The sequence below is a fragment of the Athalia rosae genome, chromosome 8, assembly GCF_917208135.1.
Source record: "Athalia rosae chromosome 8, iyAthRosa1.1, whole genome shotgun sequence".
Taxonomy (NCBI): domain Eukaryota; kingdom Metazoa; phylum Arthropoda; class Insecta; order Hymenoptera; family Athaliidae; genus Athalia; species Athalia rosae.
The window spans coordinates 1,021,332-1,046,532 of NC_064033.1; the positions used below are offsets into that span (position 1 = coordinate 1,021,332).

A 25,201-nucleotide genomic window follows, 5' to 3' on the forward strand; every position below is an offset into this window, starting at 1 on the left:
TCCGATCCGATCCCGATCCCGATCCCGATCCCGATCCCCGTTGTTCCCCATTCCCTTAGTTAAGTTGGCGGTTGGTTTTCGCGACGACGTGACACGTCGCTCTGCAAGATCGAATCTTGAGACGCGCCACTTTCTCGGAGGGACTGACGGACTGACGGATCCGCGTCTTCGGTTATTCGTTGTACCGGCGAGTCCGAGCAGTTTCGCGTGACGAGCGAGAATAAACAGCGATCGATCGGCGATCGAGCACCGATTGATCACGCGCCCCGTACCGCCTACAAACTCCGACTAATGAGACCCGATCTACCGCCTCGGATCTCCCCGGGCTGGAAATACGATCGAAACACTCGTCAAACTCTCTGGAACTCGAAGCGGAAATAATTCCTTCCACCCCCCCCCCCGAAATCCGGTCACCCGAGGAACGCGTAACTTTTCCTCGAAACTCGCGGGATGTATGCAAAATTTTCAGCCGGTGTGTCGACTTTATGCAGAAATGCATGGCGAGGGGCACAGAGCGACGCATATTTTACGCCTCGATAATAACACGGTGCGAACAGAGGCCTTCAACCGATGTACGACGAGCGCCAGGAGTTTGCCGCTAATTTGAAATGTAGATCAGACCTTCCCTCGTCTTCCGGATCTCTTCACGGCTCGCCTTCCTTCCGCCCTCCTCTCGTATTTCGGTACGTCTTTAGAAATCGGAGACGACACACTTCCTCGATCGCGGAATATTTGATTTCCGCACTCGAGGAAGTTGGCAGTTGGTTAAAACGGTTCATCTTTTGTCTTCCGTTTCATCGGCGCACAGGCAAAGCGAACCGCTGAACTTGCGGAAAGGACGAAGAAAGAGGTTCATGTAATATGGGGCTTCCTCGGCGGAACGCGCGTGTATAAAAAATCGCCCGATTTTTGCCCCCCTTTGCAGCCGGTGCCGCCGCAGTCGGTGTTTGAGTCGGTATCGCCGCCGCGCGCGACAACGAGGTCACAAGGTTACCCTCCTCGCGTTAGCCTTAGGTGCTTCGGTTGCCAACGAGGTATACCTAGGTGTCCAGGTACGCCTCGCGATAAAATGGTCCACACGGCCGGCAACGGCACCCGGTCTTGTCCTTTCCTCGGTAAGGAAATTATTGGCGAACGTTCGTAGCTGAACATCCGCCGCCGTGGCTCTACGTATCGCCGACGTACGCACGCGATTCGAAATGCCGAAGCCGTTGGCAGCAAACTCCGAACGATTCTTTGTCTTTGCCTTTTTGTTGAGCGGATCGCGCGCGCGCGCGCGCTCCATTCCGCTACGCCGGTGTTCGCTACTTTAATGACAATATAGAAAGTCAGGGCTCCGGGGGCCGCCTGTACCGCGCGATGAAGCGACCGGCTATTGCAAAAAAGATTTACCCACTCGCGCTGACACGATCGCGCACTGTGCGAAAATTATTAGAGAGTATAAGACGCGTGGGAAAACGATTATCGCCCGGAAGTATGAGAAAACTCTACCCACGACTCCCCGCGTATATGATTCCGTTTTAATCGAACTCCGATTGTATTTTGTAACGCGAATATTCCTACAGTCTCGTCGCTCGAGAAATGAGCGTAAAAAAATCGAAATAAAGATGAAAAAAAAAAAAGGAATCAGTACCGATAGCCGTTCGACGTTCCTCTTATCTGGCGGCGTGAATTCCGCCATCGTTGCACCCGAGATTAGAGACGCTAAGTGGCACCGCGCGAGGACTGGCCGCCGATGCCGCACAGAATTCTCAGGCGAATTATACCGTCGTAGCTAATTGCAATTAACGGGGCGTTATAATTAGATACGAAACAAACTTTACGGCTTTATGTCCGCCGCCCGGTTCCAACGTAGCTCGGGGAGGAGGGCGCGGTTCGTTAGACTTTACGGCCTTCGATGCGAGCATATAATCGCGACGCAAAACGTTCCTATGCTAATAATCCGCATAGCCGAGACACGCGTTGCGAGAATATCGCCGAGCCGGGTCAGGTCGAACGTGGCGCCCGACTACTCCGATTACGCGACTCCTCCGCATCCGATCGGAACTCCGTTCCATTCCATTCCTTTCGGTTTTGTTCTTTTCCCCACCCCCGTTCCTCATATTTTCCCGTTTCCCTTTCGCGTGTCCGATGAAAAATCCCGTCGAATAACGGCGTCGGTCGCGTTCGTCGGGAGTCCGTTGTACCTGTCGCGACCTTTGCGAGCCGCCAGGTGATTGATCCGCGACCCCTGGACCCCGACGTCCCCCGGGGGGAATACGGGACCTTCGATTCTCCCGACGACTTCGTGTCGCAATATCGATCCATTGCGACATGAATTAATAACATTCACCTCATTAGCATACAGTTGCAGGCTTTTGTCCAAACGCGATCGGCGAACCCTTTAACGTTTTACTTCGCTCGTTGGAATTCAATTCTTCAGTTTATCACCCAACGTCCGTCTTCCCTCGTCACTCGTCGTCGTCGACGAGGAAGTCCCGAGTTTGTCGTTGTGACAAGCGATCCCGATATCTGACGCGTTGATCGTGGATCGAGAGTAATCCGGAGGTTGCGATAGCGTCGGACGGATGAAAACGGGACTTGAAAGAGAGACTCTCTCGGGGGGAAGGGAGGTAGCCCACCACGCCCCGGTGTCGGAGCCGAAGTATAAGCCGGCGCAAGAACGGAATAAGTTCCCCAACAGGTCTTTGATTTGATTGACTGTAATTCATAATCTAATACGCTCGCGCGGTCGAGTCTCTCTCTACCGCTGAGATATCGCGCGCAATAATAATTACGGTTACTCCTCGAATGCGTTGACCATATAAATTCCGCGCACCGGCCGCTTCGGAGGAGCAGCGGCTGTCCCCCGATGAGGAGTCACGGAACCGACTCCGTTTCCTATTTTAATTCAGCGGCGTACCTGTCTCCGCTTTTTTCACTCGACTCTTTTTTTTTTTTATCTTATTTCAGTTGTCAGGCACGCGCTACGTCGCGTTAAACGCGCGCGAAAAGAATCCATTCGTTCCGATCGGTCGCGACTTCGTTTCTCAGGCTTTGTCTGCTAATGTACGTTGTGTAGGACGCGATACATCTGATATGGCATTTCATGAAAATATGACATTCGCCGTTGCATCCAGCGAATAGATCTCGTCTCGCGATTGTCTTCTCGTGGTGTAATTATCGGTATTATTATCTGCCTCCGAGACTCCGGGGATCAAAAGTCACGGGAGTCGCGCGGAAAAAAAGATGGATGAAGAAAAAAAATTTTATACAAAGACGGATGATCAGGCGGTTTGCGGCGTAAGTCGCTCGTGCAAAAACCTTTCGAAATTTCATGCGATAAGTACGAAGAAAATGACATTAAAGACAGAAATGAAGAGAAGAATTCCTGTTATTTTCCAATGCGATATTAATCGTTTAGGAGCGTCATTCGCGTGATCTATTTATACTTCTCAAGCTAATAACGCACGGCGCGCGGCATAGCACACGATAAACGATATACATAAGCGCTGGTTAATTAGCAAACTGCCAATCAATTTAGTGTCTGCCTCTTTGTCGTCAAACAAAGCGCGACTACGCAGACAGACGTTTCCTGTTTAAGATTGTAAACGACAAAGCAAAAGGCCATTAAACCTCCGTACGCAGCATCGCAAAACCATCCCCGGGAAGGAGATTCCCGGGACTCCTTTTCCAAGTGGCGAACTTCGATCGTCGCGCGAATTTTGTCTCTGCGATAATTTCGAATCAACGACGATTCTCATGTACAATTTTACAGAAGACGACGACGTCTTTCTTTGGAGCGCAGCGTTTCCCTTCCTTATGAAATTGGTAGCGAAGCCGAGCGATCGTTGCCGATTCCTTTAGGAGCAAAAGTCCACTTGTATTCGGTAGCCCGAGGCATCGGGGGATCCGAACGACCGGCAGCTACGGTCGTTCGCTTCGTGCCGGCGCATAAATAGATGTACGTACGCATCAAACTCCACGTATAGTCATTACCTCAAGTAGGTAGTAACCAACGCCAACACACCGACTTGCGATCGCCAACTTGTCGTTGCGTTGTCGTTATTATTCGTTGCTGCTAATGTTGGCGTGGTTGACGTTATTGTTGTTGTTGTTGTTGTTGTTGTCGTTGTTGTCGTTGGTGGTGCATTGCGTGCAGCAGGCGGCGAGTATCAGCCGAGCGTGACCGCGTTCGCGAGGTTTAAATTATTATGCAAGTAAACCTGGCTAAGTCACAGTTCCGGGTTTGATTGTCCGTTTGCCCGAGGTGGAGGGGCAACGGTTCGAACCCTCGGGACCGGTGCGTATAATCCGGACGTATGCGGGGAACGACGCGCACGCTAATTTTCTCCAATTATTTTTCAGGAGTCTCGCCGAACCCCCGTAACGCGAGATGACTCCAGATTCCGCAAATTGCGCAAATTCCCGATAACGACGAATCGAAGAAAATATGCTCGCTGAATCGCGACCACGTAAGAGACGCGAAAAATACGTAGGGAGTACGAAGTTTCTAAACCATAAACGCGGAGATATTTTCTATCGTACACACGGTGCGCGCTCGAAAATTTTTTCATCACCGCGGCTCGGTTGTTTATGAGCCTGACAATAAATTATCACAATGCCACGGACTTCCGGGATTGACTAACTGAACCAATACGGACAACAGCGCCGTTCGAAATGCACCGTTATAAATTCACGCGGCGAAAAACTGCGTTTCTTGGGACGGGAAAAAAAAAATTCGATCTCGATATTTTTGTTTTCAGCTTCATTATCCGTCCTGTCGGCCCTGTCTTGAGAACTTGAGAAACAAGAAGAAGAAGAAGAAAATTATTATGTCACGTTTATCTCGGAGCGCATGCACCTGCTATCCGAGCGACGGACGTCTAGATGACGAAGAGAAAAAAAAAAAAAGGAGACGAAATGTTAAGGGAAGACGATAGGAAACTCGGTCTAGCTGAAGCGACAAAACCTCAACCCATCATTAGCCGTTTTATCTGAACCAACTTCTACCGGCGGCGGCACAGGTACCCCCACGGATACCCAACGACCAACGCGTCCCACATTACGAGCCTAGAAAGCAACGTTTCAATCTCGTCAAACGAAACGTATGATTAATAATAACGCTGGAATCAGATTGGACAAGCTGAATGAAAAAAAAGAAAAGAAAAGAAAAGAAAAAAAAACGAAGAAAATGAAAAGGACGATGCGAGTTCTTCCGACAAAGTGCAGCACTGAAATCTCACCGGGTAATACGTTTGAACGAGCTTAGAATCTTCACGACAACGACTAGGTGGGTACTCAGAAGTACGGTGATTGAGTTTCACGCTTCGTCCGCTTGTGCCGCGAGCTATAAATTAACCGAGTGGAATATGTGAGCTTTGGGATCCGGAAAGTGGAATTCTTACGTTGGATTTGCATCTCAGTTAACCGATGCCCGTAAGTTTCCGCACTCGTAGCGACGATTGGTACCTTGTCAAAGGTAATGCAACCGGCCGACACACGCGTGCGAAACCTCCGGGGCAAACCACGAGAAATCAGGAATCTGAAAAACATGCAAAACGTCGGCGAACCGAACGAACGAGCCTCTTCGATATCGTACCTACACGGGTCGTCATCGCTACGTACGATTCGCGCGAATTCCTCGGTGGAAGTCGAAAGTGCACGGCGGGGAAAAACGAGCGAAGCGATCGACTCGAACATTTCGAACGGACTCCGTTACCGAAATAGAGAATTAAAAGCTGTCGCACGAACTCCCCGGAGAGAAGTTGATTTTCCAGCAATAAAAGTCACGAAAGCAACATCGTTCCCCCGTAGACCACAACGTACACCTGAGACATTATACGTGATTGGATTACGAAGGAGTTTTTAGGATAATTGAGGGACGGCGAACCGGAGCTGAAATCATTATAATTTTCCGGCTTAAAATTTCCCTCGAGGACCACGAACCCTTCGTACGGGGTATTAAATTTTCGAAGCTTTTCGGTAATCGCCACGTACACAAAATTTAATTTCCCAATTGCGGCGATATCGAAGGAGTTTTCTGTTGGGACAGCGGGAGAACAAATCAAAGATACTTCGTTCCTCTTTGAAAAAGGGTCAGCCCTGATTGCCCGTGTCTCGTGGCGCTCCCCGACCCGAGCGACGATAAAACGAGGAATGGATTAGACTAATGCGGGCTTAATACTCCCCGCGGCGGAGGAATGAAGATATCGATCGCATCGGAGAGGATTTCTGATATACAAGGGGTACGACAACGTAGAGCATCGGAAGCCTTCGTTACGGACCGGTAGCGATGAAAAATTGTTCGTTATTTCGTATCAACTGCCGATTCACTGTGCCTAAAGTTCAGCGAAAATGAAAAAAACTGGCTATCGACCAAAGACTGACTTACCAAATATCAAAGCAATGTACAAAGGATAACACGTCTTCGAGCTTACCTGTAACAGAAAAATAATCGATATTGTATTCTCGAAACGTCTCCAATAGTCGTGTGTATGTAATTTCTTTCGAAGGAATAATAAAATTCTACGTGAGATTATGAAAGAGAAAAATGGACAAAATTTATTATTATCCTCGAAGAAATCGTCGCCGAGTCTAACGTCGACGGTGGTGGACTATTCATAATAACAACGTGACAATAAAGAGGATAGCCAGGAGGACCACACACCGCGTCCGTGAAGGGAACGAGGGAGTGGGAGGGAACGGAAGGGAACCGAGGGAGAGAAGTGGGATAAACGGAGGGATGGAGGGACGATATAGTGGCACACGGGGCTTAACCTGGGGCCCTTGAAGCGCTCGTTTGGGATGAAAAGGATCGGCGGAATAGGTAGGATCGCCGGGATCGGCTCCTCGCCCGCGTGGGTGGTTCGTACAAGCGAAATGACACCTCGAGGGCCATGATTCAGAGCTACAAGGAGACGGGGAGACCGCGATACGACTGCGCTGCAATAAAATGAAAACTACGTCTTCGCGAGCGCGGTGATTTTTTTACCCACCGCTTCCTACCTTCCTTCCTATCGCTCGATTGAGATTCACTTCGTACACAGAGTAGTCGCGAGGTACCGACTACGGAAAATATTCAATTCGATTACGTTCCGATGATTCCAAAGTGGAAGAGAGTCGAGGTTCAACGGCCCGAGGAGACGAGGGCCCGGACAATATTTTAATTGTTTCGCAGAGGGTCTCGTCGAATTTATCGTTAGAGACAGACACGTATACCGTTTGAACTGGACAGAGTTTTCGAGCACGCGATGCCCCCGAGCGTATTCGCATAGATGTAAGACACGTGAACAAATATAACAATAAAATTTCCGAACCGCCGTTCACCCCTACGACTTTGAATCTAATTTTATTCCACAGGTTAACATGTTTCCGGCTAACTGTAACTCCGGGCGAGGTCAACTTTTTTTCATTTTTGTTGCTAACTTAATTACAGTTCGATTATCGATCGAACTGTAATGGTACGGCGGGTTCGATCATCGGTCGTCGAACTCTCAAATCACCGCGAATGCGATCGCCTAAGACGCTCGTCCGAAAAAGGCAAAAAAAAAAAAAAAAAAAAAAAACAAACCAACTACCGAGACTATTACTTACTTCTGAAAAAAAAAAAAGATGGTCAGTCTGATTCACGAGGGGCAGCGAGGACGACGATTGTTTCGGAAGCCGCGAAGTAATTGAATTACACGGAAAAAAAGAAAAGAAGACGAACGAAGAGGCGCGAGGGCAGTGGAGGGTAGTTATCGCATGTGAGTATGAGGAGACCGGAGCCTAGCGCGGTCGGAGTGAGAATAAGAAGAATCTAGATAGCGGTGAAACGAGATACGCGAGCGGGGTCAGAGTTGAGGCGATGCAGTTTCCAGAGATATAAATGAATATCCGCGCGACAATTACTTAGCCCCGTACCGGCTACCCGTCGAGCGTCCAGGGGAATTCCCTCGCCGATTTATCATCGACGCGAGAAAGATTATCTCGATTCCAGGACTCCCGTCGCATCAACGCGACTTTGCACGCGCGCGCACACATAGCAATTATCGCATTATAATGCTCCGCTCTTCCGTCAACCGACGCGACGACGTAATTAATGGAAAAAAAGCAGAAATTTCGCGTCCGTTTGGCGTTGGCTGTCGTCAGTTTATTGCACTTTTTACAGATCCGTCGACCGCGCTCGCCGTTGTCCTCTTCTTCGAGGCACCGGTGCGCACCGCGAGACCCTCAGGTGTGAACTCTGACCCCGTGCCGCAGCGGAGGAGGCCGGGGGAGATACACTCGACAGGAAAGTTAACTGTACAACGACGGGACTAGGCGGCTGTGCGGCGTCCAATTTTCATTTATTTTTACAATGACCGGATCGAGTCTCGCTGCACGAGACAGAAAACGTCCACGCGTCGCTGACCGCGAACACAATATGGGAGGCGTCCTCCGGTCCATAAGGAAGCTGCCGGATCGTCCGGCGGGTAACAGCGTAATTGGCCCATCGTGCAAAATACCGAACCACGGGGTCATCCGCAATGACCCAGGTACGCGCATAGGGAAATTACCGCAGGTATACCGATTCCCGCCGCCTGTTTATCTTGCGGATTCGAGCGACCGGGACACCTTTCGGCGGATAATTCGTTCGCGGCTCCGGAGATGAAAATCGAGCGTGAAGAAAATTCAACCGATTCTCTTCTGGGCGCGAGTCGATCGACCCGGGGACCGATGAGAATCGGTTGAACACCGTCGAGAAGTATGAGGCGACGGTTGCCGAGGCGCTTATACTATAATTAGCCGCGGGGAACGCGGGCGCAAAGGTTGTTTACCAGCGAGTAACAATTTCTTCGGTAATGAGCGACTCCTCGTTAGCCGCCGCGGGTCTGTACCACCGCAACTGGTCAGATAAAATGAATAAACGAACGGATAAATAAATAAATGAACGAGCCGACAACCGGGGGGCAGAGGAGAGGGGACGATTCTACAAAGGAACTTGACGGGTGAAAAAATAAGTAAAATCGACCGCCGACGAACGGAGGCCCGAGTAGAATATCGTTTGGCATATATTTGCGATTCGCCGTCGTTGCAATCCTTTCTTGGCGAGGGGTCATCGGTAACGCTGCCGTTGCCGCGACGACGCTCCATTGAAATACAGAAAATCATAATTTCATCTCGCAACGGCAAAGTGCCGCGGCAAATTTGCACATCGGTACGACGGAGCGCTAATTCGAATCGTGAAAAGTCCGAGTGTTACGAGATTTTATCGCCGATTTCAAGAGGGTTAGAAAATTTTTACCGCCATTCCAGCCATTATTCGCAGAAATTACAGACGTTCCGGTTCTATCGATTCCTCGTTATTTTTTCTCCTTTATTTTATTTTTTTTTTTTCGTTCTCCCGTTGAAATGGGGTACGGCGAGCAACACGGGCATCGTGTTCGTCGTTTGTACGAAGGTCCCTCCAAGTTCCGGACATCGTGAAGCCATTGATTCCGAATGTAACTGCCACGTCACGATAATATAAGTGGCACTACACGATTTCAAATGCAAATGGGATTCGGGGAAGGGTAAGTTCGCGGAGTATACCGTATGAGGTATAAAGTGGCGGCGATAAGCGCGTCCATCTTATCCGGATTTCGATTCCAGCGTATCGGACCACCCGAACGAGCGAAACATCGGACGGATGCGCGAGTGCAATAATTTTTGGATCCTCGAGTGCGGCGTAAGTACGGACGAGGAACGAAAGCGAACGATCGAGCGGCAGAAACGTCTCCAGCGTTAGCGATAATCATCGGATATCTCGAACGGCGGACAAGAACACGAGAGGCTCGGCAAGTTTCTAGTTCTTGCGAGCGACCGAGAGGACGTCCAACTACTCGCGCCTCATCTCCTATTCCTCCTCTCCCTCTTCCTCCTCTTCCATATCCCACCGCACTGACGTCCGCGGTAACAAGGGAACAATGACGAATGCATCTCTCCGTTACGACGATTACTATCGATCGTCCGTTAAAAAATGAAATCGTCAGGATTTCTATCAAAGTCCCGCCTCTCGCAACCGCGCGAGGAAATCGCCACCGTCGAATAACGATTTCGGTAATCCCCCGGTGGGAGACCGGAGTGAATACAAATTTTCCGAAAAACTGGGGGGAGAGAAAAAAAAAACGAGAATGGAGAGAGACCGCATCCGGTGCGGTATTTCTTCCGACGTTTTTTTTTCTTTTAATTTTTTTTTTTTTTGCCGAGGTTAAAATGAAGAGTCGTCGCGTCTCTCCGATCAGTTTTTTTTTTCTTTTCCAGTTTCCTAGAGATGCGGGATTCCACGCACGTCGAAGGCCACGCGACCGGTGCACCAAGATTTCCACGGTACGTCTGCGTCGTCGACGACGACGATCCAGGGACACGTACGCGTTTGTACGCAGGTAATCCGCGACAGAAATTTCGAAAATTCGCCCCTCCGTTGATACGAATAATTTCCGTGGCCGGGCGGACCACGCGAGTGACGCGAATGTAGATTCCCGACGATCGAGGGAATCAGGAAATGCGGCGGAGACCACGTGAATTTTATTATTGGCGTCGATTTGTAGCGAAGCGATTCGCCGGAGGAGTGTTTCGCGGTGGTACGGCGAAGAGGATCGTCCGCGTCGCGAGGTGGATATTTGCAGTGGAAAGTAACCGGTAAGTACGAGTGGGAAAAAGTTTCCGGAGTTGTTTGTCCCGTCCGTTCCGTCCGTACTCAGGTCTGTGTCCGCCCGCTATTCAAGCGCCAGGCCGTTTCCACTTCTGTACATATACATATACATATATGCCTCTTCCACGGCATGTGATGTGAAAGGAGTTTGCGGGACGAACCGCGTCTCGCAGGCACGCAGATAAATATTGCATGACGTCGCGGGACGTCGAATAGGAAATGTCGTAAATAATACTCTATTTGTAATTTACGGTCAACCGCGGCGTCGACTGACGTACGAGAGACGCCTCCTACTACTACCCTCCGGGATTAATGACGTTGACGAGTATACGCCGGGAAATAGACGGAGGATTACACCTTTATACCGGGGGATTATTATTTTAAAGGGTTGAAAACACCGTCGATCAGATTATCTTGTGCGTACCGATTTTTTTTCCGTCCGTGATATTCACAATTTGAGAAGGGATGAGGCACAGGTGATACGCGGGTAATTGATGGACCACCGCGGGGTGCCGAGAAATTCGAGGCTCCCAACACTTTTTTCTTTCTTTCTTCTTTCTCTTCGGGTCTTAAAACAGTCGAGAATTTGACGTTAATAACGCTCCTCTAATTTCACAGCTCGCTCTGTGGCTCGCCGTCAACGTCCTCTTCTTTTCTCCTTTATTTCTTTTCATTTTTCTTTTTCTCTTTTATCGCCGTACGCCAAAGAACGGTGTGTGTGTGTGTACCGTGTAAAAAGAGAAGGAGGAGGAAGAGAAGAAGGAGAGGCACGGGTCTTCCAGGAAACTTTGCCAAGGAAGGTACGTGTACCTACGCCCCTCAAGTATAGACGAGGCGAGTTTACAGACGGTGAATCGAAGTGAGGAGGGAGAGGAGAAGAAGCAAGAGTCCTCCTCGTTTCTACGGGGCTGACACTTAGCTCCTGGCTCTTGGCGGGATAGGACGTCATTATCGATCTACCGGTTTCTAATGCCCGGTATTCCTGGAAGGCAGAAGAGGAAGGACTTCTAGGCTCGGGGTTCGAATAAATGAATCTCTATGAGGCTGCACCGGCCAACGAGGGAGTGTGGCTGCCATGCGGAGGAGAAGGTGATTTCTTTAGCGGTGAGAAAGGAAAAGATGGAAGAGGAGACAGCGGGAGAGTGGAGAGAGGAAAAAAATGGAGGCCTAAGAACAGTCGAATACGAGTAAGAGGACCGCGAGACGCTGGTGTGAGGCGCCCTTTTCCTTTGTCGGTTGCGTATATCACAAGCAACCGCATCGTCCGTATCCCCGTTGGACGAAAGTGACAGTGCTTTCGTGGAGCACAAAAGCGGAACTAAAAGGTGGCGGTGCCCGGAGAGACTCGAAGAGACGCGCGGAACGAGTCCCCGGGGCCATTCGAACGCCGGGCGCTACGTTAAGCTTGGGCCAATTTTATCAGCGAGCAAACTCGCCGGAATTCTTCCAGAGAACTCGACCGCTCCCCTTCGTCGCGTTGACCCCGTCACTTCGATGAGATTTTACGAGGCGTAAAAAAAAATATGATTCGTCTCTCCTTTTCTCGTTCGTGCGAACAGATAAAGGAATCGGCGGATCGCACGGTGCTCGATCTGCATCCCAGCCGTTCACGGGTTCGCGGTAAACCACGCGAGCGCAGAGTCGCGCGCTGCTTTGTTTGGCGATTTCCATTTCCCTGACCGATTTCAATTCACCTGCGCGAATCGGCGAGAGAAGGCTTGGTAAGTCCGTCCGTTTCTCTGTATTCGAGCTTTGCGAAGCGTGGGAAACTCGCCTACCGCGTACAGCTAGTGTAAAACGGTGCCAAAGTGTTAGAGAGGACGACGAAGACTCGCCGGTGCCAGGAACTCCGGTCGCGAATTTGAATTCAGTTCAACGATGGAAGGAATCCCAACGACGTTCATCCCTTGCAAATTTCAGTTCGAAGCAAACGTGACGAAAATCGATAACGTGATCGTCTTGCCTCCTCGCGACGCAAAATAATTAACGATAAATCGGGAAAGCTTTCGCATCTGCCACGGGCTGAGGGGCCGGCTAAGAATGAAAGAAAGGAGGCTCGGCGACGCACCTATGTCAACGCGGTGTTAATGAACTCTAGACCCTATACGGGGAACTACTAGCCGGGTACTTGGCAGCGGCCAAGCCTCGTGAATAACGGTACGACTTCCGGTTATAAGGGCTCTCGAGAACCTTTCGACGAATCTGTGCCCATCGGCGGTGGCGGGCGTCGACCGCGTCCCTTCGTTGGTTCTGTAAACGCGGTGTTCGATTTTACGCGCGGACGTCGCAGAGATCGGACGGAGAGAATTATTTTCCGTTTACCTCGGAGAGGCGGCGAGTCGAGGGAGCCCGGACCACCGCAACTCGGCGTACCGGAGGACGGAGGGAGAGAAAAAAATGAGGAAAGAAAAGGACAGGGGTCAACGCGAGGCCGCGTGACAAAGACGTTGGGATCTCAGGATCGTAACTTCTAACGGTCTTCGTGGACACGGGCGCGTCCAGAAGCGGGCGCTCCGATCTAAGGAGAGGCCTAACTGCGTCCGCAGCGCGATGACGAGGAGAAGAGAAGCCTCTCGGATCCGATGCACGTGCGCGTTTCGGCGAGAAGCAAAATTCACCGTACGTGAAACGCGACGATCGAGGGCGACGGATAATCATCGATCTGGATCCACGGCGAACAATTCGAATGCGTAACGCCATCGACAACCCGAGACCGGCGTCAAGGTCCGGCATCGGACGACGGCATTCTCCTCGTTTCATCGCACTGTCACTTTTACCGGTCGCGGTCGTTCGCAACGCTTGTGCGTAGCACGCGGTGAGCCGGACCCCCGAGTGCGATACCCGCCGATCTCGTTCGACGATAGAAACGCACCAGCCAACGGGAAAAATGCGATCGCTCCTAGACGGATTACGTAAAACTGAGGCCTGATCTCATCTCGGTCATCGTCGTAGCCGAATAGAGAGCGGTTTCTGTTTTTTTTTTTCTATTTTTCGCAAAGTCTTTCAGCGGATACGCGAGTAGCTGTACGAAGAACGGTACGAAAAAACGTGTTTCCTGGTCGTTCCCCGTTGTCTTTTCCCCGACTCCTCGAAACGACGATCTTCCGTTTGCCTGAACTCGGATCAACCGTAACGAGATCCTCGAATTGCGAAGCATAATAACGGACACGGTCGTAACGTACGTACCCGCAGATCGAAATCGTAATTTAACATCAGCGCGCGCGCGCGCGTGCATCAAGATTCGCAGTCACCTAAACGGGCGACCGTTTCTTCCCCGGAACTCCCGGAACGAGAAATACCGGAGGCGATAACAAGTCCGACTCGGACGGATCTCGCTTCTGCCGGGAGACGACCGAGGCTATCGCTTATTGATAGACCAGAGTTTCGAAAGCCCCTTATTCTCTCCCGCGGGATGGGGAGAGCCAAGTCGGTTCAGGGGTCAAGATCCACGCGGTCAAACCGTCGCGTCGCCCGGTGGTAACTATCCGCTGGGCGAGCGAACGCGTACGGATATACGTTTGCCGAGATCGCCGACGTTCCAGAGCTGAACCCCGAGCCCGTAGATAACTCGCCGTTCGCCCGCGCTGGAAATCCTTACGTTTATTATCGTTAAACAACGCATAAATTATTCATATTGTTTCTCAGTTGTAAATCACCGTACGATTCGAACGCGGCTGTATGTATAGGTGGATAGCCACGAGAGCGAGAGAAATGAAGGGGAAGGGTGGAGGAGAGTAGAGGCAGGGAAAGTTAATGGATATTACGAATACGCGTGTTCCTCATTTACTCGCTCTATGGGGGTGGACGACCACTGATTAACTTTCCAACCGTAGTTTCTCACGAAACGAACGCACCAACGAACGAACGAACGGCGAAATGATTTAAGATCTGAAACAGACGTCGATTCACCGTTTCCCGCGTACCTATGCCCAACGGCTTCCGACCTCTCCCCAAATAAATTAGAAGGTATAGATTTCGCTCGATTTTCATGGAAATCTCGGCGGAAAAATAATCATTCCACGTCGTCCTCCGGGCTGGTCGCCGTCTTCGCTCGCGCGGCTCGAATTCCTAAATCGTGTGTCCGTTCGGCTCCAGGTTCTTCGGGCATTTGGTGCTGCAGATGGATTAAATTATGCGACGAGCTCCGATCCATATTCATGCTCGAGGGTTCGCCCGGTGAATGGATATGGCGAAGTAGGTAGGCAGGAAGGTATGAAGGTAGGTAGGTAGGTAGGTAGGTAGGTAGGTACGGTACGGTACGGAGGATATATTCACTCGCTGGGAACCGCAACCGGGGCACCGTCTCATCACGTCCGTCCATCCTCGCGTCCGTACGTCCGTAAGTCCAGCACGTGCTCCGAGGCCCTAAGATGCACCGTTTCTACGTCTTTTTATTTCTCCCAGCTCTTACTTTTGGTCTTTTTATGTTTTAAACGTGATTTTCCGTTCCGCGCCTACGGGCGTTCGATGTCATTCTTCGGTTCTCTCGAGTTCGTGGCGCACCGACTTTAAAAGATGCGTTCAAAGGTAGCAGCAGCAGCAGCAGCAGCACCAGGCGATCTTTCGAGAGCGAGAGAAACCCTCGCGTTGTTCAGCTGTAAAGATGAAATCTCACCTCGGCGCTTTGAACGGGCCGTTCGTTCGTTCGTTCCTTCCTTCTCTACTTCGTTCACTTTCGATATCGCGGGTACGACGAAAGGTTCGTTGAATTTCCGGTTTTTTGTTCGAACGGCGAGCGTTCCGAGGTCGGGGATGATGGAATTTTTCCCCGCTTCCTATTTCTATGAGCCAGGCTAGGATTTTCGAAAGATTCGGTCCGTGATTGGAATATCGTTGTATCCGTCGTCGGCGTCGGAGACTTCGGAATATTCCGCGTGGGAAGAGAAGAAAAAAAAAAAAAAAAGGAACAAGAAGCCGAGCGAGCTGACAGAAGGTGTTTAAGGTCTGCGTATCCATTGTCTGCAATTGTTCAATTTGACCGACGCAATCTGGCTCAGGCGAGACGTTCCTTCGAGCAATTTGTTGCCCCGTCTTTGTCGTCGAATTGCCGTAAGTATATATTTTATGGGACATCGGGAACGGGAGGAGACGCGCGGCTCGATCGGCGTTGAGAAGAAAAAAAAAAACAAAGTAACGAAGAGGGTAGGACGGATGCAGAAATGAACGTGAATTTTCCGATCGGTCTGCGTTTTTTTTCAGGAAAATACGTAACAAAGAAATCTCCCGGACTTCCGGGATCGGTAAAAGAAAAAGAATAATCGAATGCACCGACGAGGTGTACTGAAATTATCGCTTCGTCGACCAATTTCACTCGGCGAAAGGAACGGCTCTTAAGCAGCGGAACCATATACAATAATATAATACCTTATGCCTAGACGCTGACTGACTGACTTATCAATCTCGTTCAATTGACGATTGCGCCGCTACGTGACGGGCTCATTGTATCTCGCGGGTACGAGATAAACAGGACGAGACATCGCGCCGGACAAAAAGGTCATGATGACATAATCCGAATCGGACTCATCGTTTGAGACCGATCGAAAAATTTTTTTTCGTCACTCTCACGGGCAGAAAAAAATGATAAGCCCAGAAATATGAAAGTAAATTCCGATCGAGGGTAATCGAGTCGCGAGACTCGGGTTATTCGCGGTTGGCAGAGTGCAGAATTGGAATATTTGGGACGAGTTTGATTCGAAAAAAAAAAACGAAAAAAAAAAAGAAAAGAAATTAGCTAATCCTAAATATATCCCCGATATGCGTGTGAATAGCTAGGCGGACAGTGCACTCCGGTAAATAAGTGTGGACATAATAATAACGCCCATGTGAGCCTGAACCCCAACGTAGATTATACCGCTATATTTATGCGAATAGGCGCAGCAGCGTGCGCGTTTATAAATAAAGATCCGAACGTCACGTGCTATATTTACCTAAAAATACATCGGGTGGCGGTCGTCTCTACTTGCAACGATCCGAGATGAAGCTGGAGGAGGTTTCGCTGGACGCGAGAGGAAAACTCTCCGGGCTAGTCGATCTCGAATTAGAGTCGTAACCGATTCAATTTTCGCCGAATTAGGAACGACATAAAAGTAGGATGGAAACTAGCGGCGCAACGCACAACAAGACAAGAGAATCGCGGTTAAAATTGTCCGCGCGAAGGACTCGGAACTGAAAAGAGGCAGCAGCTATTTTTAATACCGCGGGTGTATACGGGGGCCCCCGCGCCCCTATTAACATACAATGCGCCCATAACTCTCTTAAACGACGCTCCTGAGATCCTGCCTTAGTCGCCTTAGTCGCTCCTGCAGCTAAGGCTCGCTGCTACGCCGGCTAAACTCGATACTCGACTCGCCTTTCAGCCTCCTTTTCTACCCCAACTATGAATCTTGTATCCTGGAAGTCGTCCAAACTCACGCAGGGGACTCGAGTGAACGAAAGAAAAAAATAAAAAAAAAAGAAAAAGTCAAAAATTAGACCGCTCAAGAGCTCCTCTTTACAAAGAGTTTTGCGAGCCGACGTTGCAGCGAATTGCCGAATTACTTCTGCACGTCGTTCAACAAGAAGTTGACCCACGTTTTCGGACGACGATTGTTTTTTTCAAAATTCTTTTCTTATTTTTTCGCAAGCGTAACTACTCCGCATCGAATCGGAGGCTCGACGGTCGTATCGCGGGGTACGTGAGAAATGTAGTTTCGCGTGTTAGATATTCGCTGTTGTTATATACGATTCGCTTATCGCGAGGTGTTATTGACCCGGTATCAGCGTAACGCCGAGGCTATATGCGGTTCAGTTTATTTAACAACTGCAGCCTCCGCGAAACGTGGAGCGCTTCGCGCAAGTGTGCGAAATATACAAGAGGCCGTTTTCGAACGACCTGGGGTGCCGAGATCGTCGTAACTATTCAGTTGTTCAATGAACCGAGAAATGATTTATGGGTTAATTTTATTATTCGACAAGAATCTGCAACCGACAGTTTATATCAATTCTACAAAGTATAATAACGGAAGGTTGAAAGCCTCGATAAATCACGACCACCCTTCATCTCTCATTTTTCAAACATCAGAACTGGATAACGTTGCAAAAATTCGCAATGAGTCGTTATTTGCGTATCTGCAATTTTTTTTTTTTTGTTTTTTTTTTGTTCAAGTCAAGAATACCTACTTGACACTTTCGAAAATGTACGAACCAAGCGCAACGTGTGCGAGAGTAATCTATAACGTCGTTTTTGGTTGAGGAATGCGCGTGCACCGCGACAGGACTGGAAACAAGTATCACGTAACTTTCGAGGTATTGGGTCAGGAATTTACACCACGTTGATTTATGCCTCGTCCAGGTCGCGTTATTCCATGTTCTAATCGGCAACGTTCACCTGATGTGAACTTTTGACAGTCACGCGATACTGCGAAACGCGTACACGTGGACGAAAAAACAATATTGTCTCCGTATAAAAGTAGCTGAAATCATTTTTTTCTCGATCTCTAGATTCGCGTGAAACGAAGGAGAAAATGAAACAGGCCAAACTACCGATAGGCGACAGGCTTCCCGCGTTCCCCAATTACCGAATTACAAAATTTTCAAACCGGGATTAAATAACGGTACCGATGGCTCCGTCGGCCTGGCCTAGCCCGAGTCAGGTTTACCAGACTTGTTTCGAAATTCGAAGAAAGTTCATTCATTCCACCTACGCAAAGATTCCAACGCATCTGTCTCTGAAAACGTGTCGATAAATTCAAAGTTGGAAGATGTGTGTCTACGTATAATATAACAAAAGCGCGATGCGCGAGTTTTTTCGAAACAAAGCTGATATTCCTGATTTGGTAATTTCTGCAGATATTGCAACGAAGCGAGGAATAACGTGAGGTAAATTGAGAATGAGGATGAATTAAAAAGGCGGAAAGGACGTCGCGCATACCGAGCATTTCGCTACGTCGCTACGTGGAATGGGGGCCTACGGGCGAATCGTTTCACGAAGCGCGCCCGTGGATCTGAAGTCCTTCGCGGAAAGTATGGAAGGAAAAAAGGGGAGGAAGAAGAGGAGGAAAAAGGAAGAAAAAAAAGTCGGAGCGGGAGAGGAAAAGTATATCGGATTTTATGTATCGCGTACACGCGCTCCCGTACATCGGAGAATAGATACACGCGTTGGTACGAAGCGATGGGCCGTAAGTACCGAGGAATACGGTGGACACACCACTCTACCTGGCGTCGTTTGCCGTTTCTGAAACCCAGAAGAGTCCCCCATCGCGTCCGTCGTCCGGTTCGTCGGCGCCGCTCTCCGGAATGGGTATGTCTGAGCGAGGCAGGATTCGCATGCCGAACCGACACGCGTTCGTCTATTTTCTTCTCTCCCGTCGAAGGAACAGTGCAATGCACCTAGTAAAGAGTTCAACTTCTTCTTTAATTCGATTCGATTCGATTCTAGTTACGCAATTCTTAAGCCACGTCATTTCCCACAAGTTTTCTGCAAACGATCACCGACCGCATAGCGCACATCGATTACACTAGCGATTGAGATTGCGATGAAAATTACTTTTCTTCTCGTAATCGTTTCTCTGGAAATGGATTAAACGTCTCACCGCTACGTATATACTTGTATATATCTTTGATCATAAAACTCTGCGATATCGCATCTATTGTAAATTACTGCAAATTTTGCGAAACAGGAATAGGAATATATTTATAATAATCGAGTGGAGAACGCACGTCAGGCCACCTACGAAGTGGATTGCCGGCAACGAACGCGTTGACACCCACGCGATGGGAATCTCCCTTCCCAACGATCTTTCGATAAATTGCAAAATAATTCAGCGAATCAATATCGGCATGAATATAAAAAAAAAAATCCGAGCAATCGCGACGGATCGCCCGGCGATCGTACGTCCTCCTCCTAATATGACATTGCCAGCAAATTATACGTCCGTCGATAAATCATTGAATGGAAGTTATACGCGGGGATGGCTGGGGGGGGATCGACGGATGAGAAGATGGATCGATCGATCAATCAGCTGGGTGAAGCCGAGTCGACGGTACGCTCAATTTGTATGGATAATAATACCAGGCGAGTTTCGAGCTCGGTGTTATAGTGGCAGCGTGTCAACGACACACGAGTCGCTTCCACATAAACCCGAGTACAAGTGTGGCAATGAACCTGAAAAGCGAAAGTGACAAGATCGCCGCGAGTTCCGCGACTTACGTGATATTAAAGCGTACGAGTCGCGGCGTTTCGTTGTCCGTTGTACGAACGGCTGTCGGTGACGATTAACGTCCACAAAAACGCTCCGCGGCGACACTCCGTCGAAAGAAAAATAATAAAATTGTACCAACGAGCGAAAATAATCGCTATTTGAAACGCTCGTGAGGTTTTTCTAAAAAAAATTTTCGACACGTCCGCTTTCAGACGGATGCGCGAATTCCCATTCGGAGAGAGAAAAAAACTTTCGAGGTGCCTCTTCGCGATTACCCGGACCACAAGCGACCGTTCGAGGCGCACTTATGAATGCATTTATGAATGAACTGCAGTAGCGACGGCGACGATGTGTGTGTGTGTGCAACGTCTACTACCGCTTACCACCGTACCCACCGGGATGTATACGTGTTCGTACACAAGCGAATCAAATTCGCTGACAACTTACTATGCGCATATTAAATGAGGAAATTCCTCAATTATTCTCAGGTGAATATCCCCGCAGATACCTCGTACTACGTACGGCGAATGGTCCTTAAGCGCGTGTGCGTTATACGTCCGCATAAATACATAATCTAAAGCCACGCACCGTCGAGCAATCAACCGATCAATCGGTCGATCGATCGATCAATCGACGATTCCGCAAGGGGGGACCGTTCAACGTCTGCGCGACGCTGAATCCGCTCGAAATCGTTCGGTTCGGATCGCGTTCGTACTTTGGCGGAAAAAAAAAAAACAAAGAATTACCGATCCGATAACAATTGATGGGAATCTGGTACCCGAGTGTTGCGGACGCTAGCTCGCGATTTTCGACTCGGAGCTTCCGCAGGTGCAGCCGGAGCGGCGGCATCGCGAGGTAAGGAAACTAACGGCGGCGGTGGAGATGTTATCGGGTAATTGTGTAAAGTAACAATTACCTGGGCGTTCCTCGAGATATACATGCCTCGGTACGTCTGTCCCACCTACGTAACCGCCTACCGATCAAGTCCGCCGAGGTGAAGTAGCCGCTATTTATTTATACGGGGATGTGAAATTAACTCGGGACAATGAAACGGAGGTCCCGATCCACCCCACCGTCGCGTCGATACGAAATCGTACCGAGCTATTGTTGTTCGATCGTAGGGAACGACCACGTCTTCTCCGGATCAATTTTTGTTATCCCCGTTCGAACGACGGACGGCAAAATGAGGGGTAAAAAAGCGGAGGGAAAGTTGAAAAGGGAAGAGTGACAGATGTAAATGAGTAACGAACGAGGTATACGCTCTTCAATTATCCACTTCATCTGCTCACGGCTTAGAAACTGCAGCCGTTAAAAGGGGAGAGGAGCGACTGACCGGCTCCTAAAGCTCGCGCTATACCGTACGGATGTATATATGCGGTATATTATGTTTAATGTACAAACATCGAGCTTGACTCGACAACGGGTTTTAAAAAGGTCCACGCGTTGAACGAACGTCCCTCATCAACCGCACCGCGCCACTCGACGGATCGCATTGTGCGCCGCCTTCTTCGCCGTACACGGTGTACACGTACAATGATCGATGTTAATTTTAACATCGAAGACGAAAAAGGTATCGGGCGGTCCACTCGAACGTCACTCTCGTACAGTAGGAACGGTAAATAGTGATTTTTCAAAAACGACAGAAAGGGGGTGCGATAGCCGCTAATTACGTCATGGGTATACGGGGGGAGGGTATACGCCCGTTTACCCGTTAATCGCGAACGAAACGTGAAACCGCCTTCGAATCTTCGACGATCGATTACAATCGGACGTCGCGCGGTTTGATATCGTCGGAATAAGCCGCGCGCACCTAAGACGAACGCATAAAACAAACTTTCTCGATACGATACGACGCTATACCTCGCGATATACCTTCCGCGAATAAATTATCGTTACAATACGTCGTGACGACGACGACGACGACGAATTCTGCAACTATGCAGAATACGATCCTACCCGCTCCGAGGAATGTATCCCCGTACAACGCCGCTGAAATAAAACAACGAACGTCGAGTGAAAAAATAACCCGCGAATCGTCTTCGCCTAACGATCGAGTGGGAAAGACGAGCGTTAGGCTTCTCGGAAAATTATTTACAGACAAAATGATTCGTGAAATTTAGAGACGGTTTACGTAGCGATATGGAGAAGCGATTCGACCGTCTCTCCCCGGATCGAAATCCGGATCGGTTTTGACGCGGTTACCGAGCGCGCTGAGTTCGGATCACGAGTTACGCGGACAAAGCGAATAACCGCCCAATTCGCGTTTCGCACCGTATCGCGGACTTCGCACGTCACGTTCGACCGCGGGAAGAAAGTTTCGTACACGGATTATCGCGATGCTGCGGGACAAGAGGTGAGAGATCAGAGGATTGAGTAATCGTGAAATAAAACCGAACGGAATAAAATCAAATACGAATGAATTGAATCTAATCGTCTGAATAATTTTTCAAATGCTGAATAAGTAAGATAATTATTTATTACGTCGATGATTGAAAGGTATTTTGATTTTTCATCGATCATACGATCGATTCCACATCTGTACACCAGACTTCATCAATAATTCAAGACGCATTGAATCTTAATTTTATAGACTACTGCGGCACTGGCAGAATTATCGCCGGAGACCTACCGGAGGGATCGAAGCTTCACTCGCTGCGAAGTTCTACGACTCTCATAAATTATTATCATCGTTATTATCATCGTTATTATGACATTTTTTATCATTACTATTTAATGTCCTGCACTCGGATGTATTATGCGCCTATGAATGATGGTCAAACTCGTCGACTCGCGGATACAGCGAAGGCTGCAGATCTCACGAAAGGAAAGGAGAGAAAAAAGAATTGCAATATTATAACGAGCGATACCAGGGGCAGTATGGGAGACCGACGAGAATTTCCTTTTTTTTGGTTGATGAAAAAACAATTATCGAATACACCGAATCAAGTTTTCATACGAAATTCATTTGGCTCCCGTAATTCAGGACGAGACAATTCATGGGATCCTAGGAGGGATCGCGATGATGAAGTGTATATTGTGTTGGAATATTATTGAATGGTAGCACTCGGTCCATGGGGAGTAGATAACTTTGACGGGTGAGTAATTAATTTAATCAGCGATGCCCCGAGGCGCAGCTGATATTCGAGGACTGTTTCCATCTTCCATTGACGATGAACTAGCGCTGCATTGTGGCGTTAATCAGGAATATTTCTGAAGCTGCAGACATCTGACTTTGGGGTCAAGAATCGGAATGTCTTTCTTTGGTGCGACCTTGTACGTTGAACTCAGGAATACCCGAATCTATTTTGGTTTGATCTGACCATCGAAATGATGAAATTGTCGCCGATCTTTCGCTTTTTGGAGCAGCAGAATTGAGATATCCCTGGGATTTTTTTCGGTTTTCGAGTCGAGTATAAAAAATTAATTTTTTATTGGATTCTTATGTATTTTGACCTCAGAAATCTGAACTTGAAAGAAGAATTGATCCATCTCACTTTTTTACCATGAATTTGAGGATGTCTCTGCGTCAAAATATTCGAATTTTTTGGTCTACGAGCAAACTCGAGCTTTGCTGGAGTCAGCGTAGCCACGAGCGCGCGGTTTGTTGTGAGACGTCACCTTCAGGGCTGAGCAGAGGTGACGCCCCACAACAAGACCCCTCGCTCGTGGCTACCTGATTCTAGCTAAGCTCGGGTTCGCTGGTGAATTGAAAAATTCGAATATTTCGACCCATGCATGGATTGCGACGAGTCAAAGTGGGTCGACGACGAAAACGAATCGATATTTCTTAATTTTTCTGCTCCCAACAGCGAATAATTGATGATTACTCGATCGATTGCACAAGTAGATGATTTTGGCTTTCAGATTTGGATTCCTGAGTTGATTATACGTGAGATTACCCTTAGAAAGCCAAAAAAAAATCAATTTTTGAGCAAACAAAAAATCGATTTTTGAGCCAAAAGTAAAGTGGTTAAAAAATTGATTGTGTTACACTTTTCTGACGTATTTTGACCTCAGGAATCCGAATCTAGAAGAAAAATTGAGCTATCTCTGAAATTGACCGAGTTATCGCTAATTTTCAGCTTTTTGGGGTCGAAAAAAAAAAATTAATTTTTTAGTCTATATTAATGTAATTCGAGCTCAAGAATCCGAATCTGGAAGAAAAATTGATTCATCTATGAAATTTATCGAGTTATCGCCATTTTTTCGCATTTTTTGGCATAAATTTGAGGATATCTCGAAGGGAAAAAATCGTAGCTCAATTTGGACAACGGATTCGTGTTCCTGAGGTCAAAATACATAAGAAAAGTGCCATACGATCAATTTAAAAAAATAAAAATTTTTGGCCAAAATTTGAAAAAATCGTAAGGGGTACCCCTTGGAAAAATCTCAAATTTCGACCAAAAATTTTTATTTTTTTAAATTGATCGTATGGCACTTTTCTTATGTATTTTGACCTCAGGAACACGAATCCGTCGTCCAAAATGAGCTACGATTTTTTCCCTTTGAGATATCCTCAAATTTATGCCAAAAAATGCGAAAAAATGAGGATAACTCGATAAATTTTATAGATAGATCGATTTTTCTTCCGGATTCAGATTCCTGAGCTCAAATTATATTAATATAGACCAAAAAATTAATTTTTTTTTTTCGACCCCAAAAAGCTGAAAATTGGCGATAATTCGTGCAATTCTAGAGATAGGTCAATTTTTCTTTCAGATTCGGATTCCTGAGGTCGAAATACGTCAGAAAAGTGTAATACAATCAATTTTTAAACTACTTTGCTTTTGGCCCAAAAATCGCTACAAATCCTAATCGGTATACCTTGGATTCTTTGGATTTTTGGACCAAAAAGAAAGTTATGACACTTTTTCAACGTATTCTGACCTCAGAAATCTAAATCTGAAAACCAAAATCATCTACTCGTGCAATCGATCGAGTAATCATCAATTATTCGCTGTTGGGAGCAGAAAAATTAAGAAATATCGATTCGTTTTAGTCGTCGTCCCACTTTGAGTCGTCGCAATCCATGCATGGGTCGAAATATTCGTATTTTTCAATTCACCAGCGAGCCCGAGTTGAGCTGGAGTCAGGTAGCCACGAGCGAGGGGTCTTGTTGTGGGGCGTCACCTCTGCTCAGCCCTGAAGGTGACGTCTCACAACAAACCGCGCGCTCGTGGCTACGCTGACTCCAGCAAAGCTCGAGTTTGCTCGTAGACCAAAAAATTCGAATATTTTGACGCAGAGACATCCTCAAATTCATGGTAAAAAAAGCGAGACAGATCAATTCTTATTTTAGATCCAGATTCCTGCGGTCAAAATACGTGAGAAAAGTATAATACGATCAATTTTTGAAGTACTTTACTTCTTCCTCAAAAATCGCCAT

At 48.1% G+C, this 25,201-nt stretch overlaps 1 protein-coding gene across 1 annotated transcript in view; it reads right to left on the bottom strand.

The window, feature by feature from the left end:
* The window catches only part of LOC105692398 (rho guanine nucleotide exchange factor 40-like), a 121,611-nt gene that overhangs the window by 55,881 nt on the left and 40,529 nt on the right, over positions 1–25,201 (bottom strand).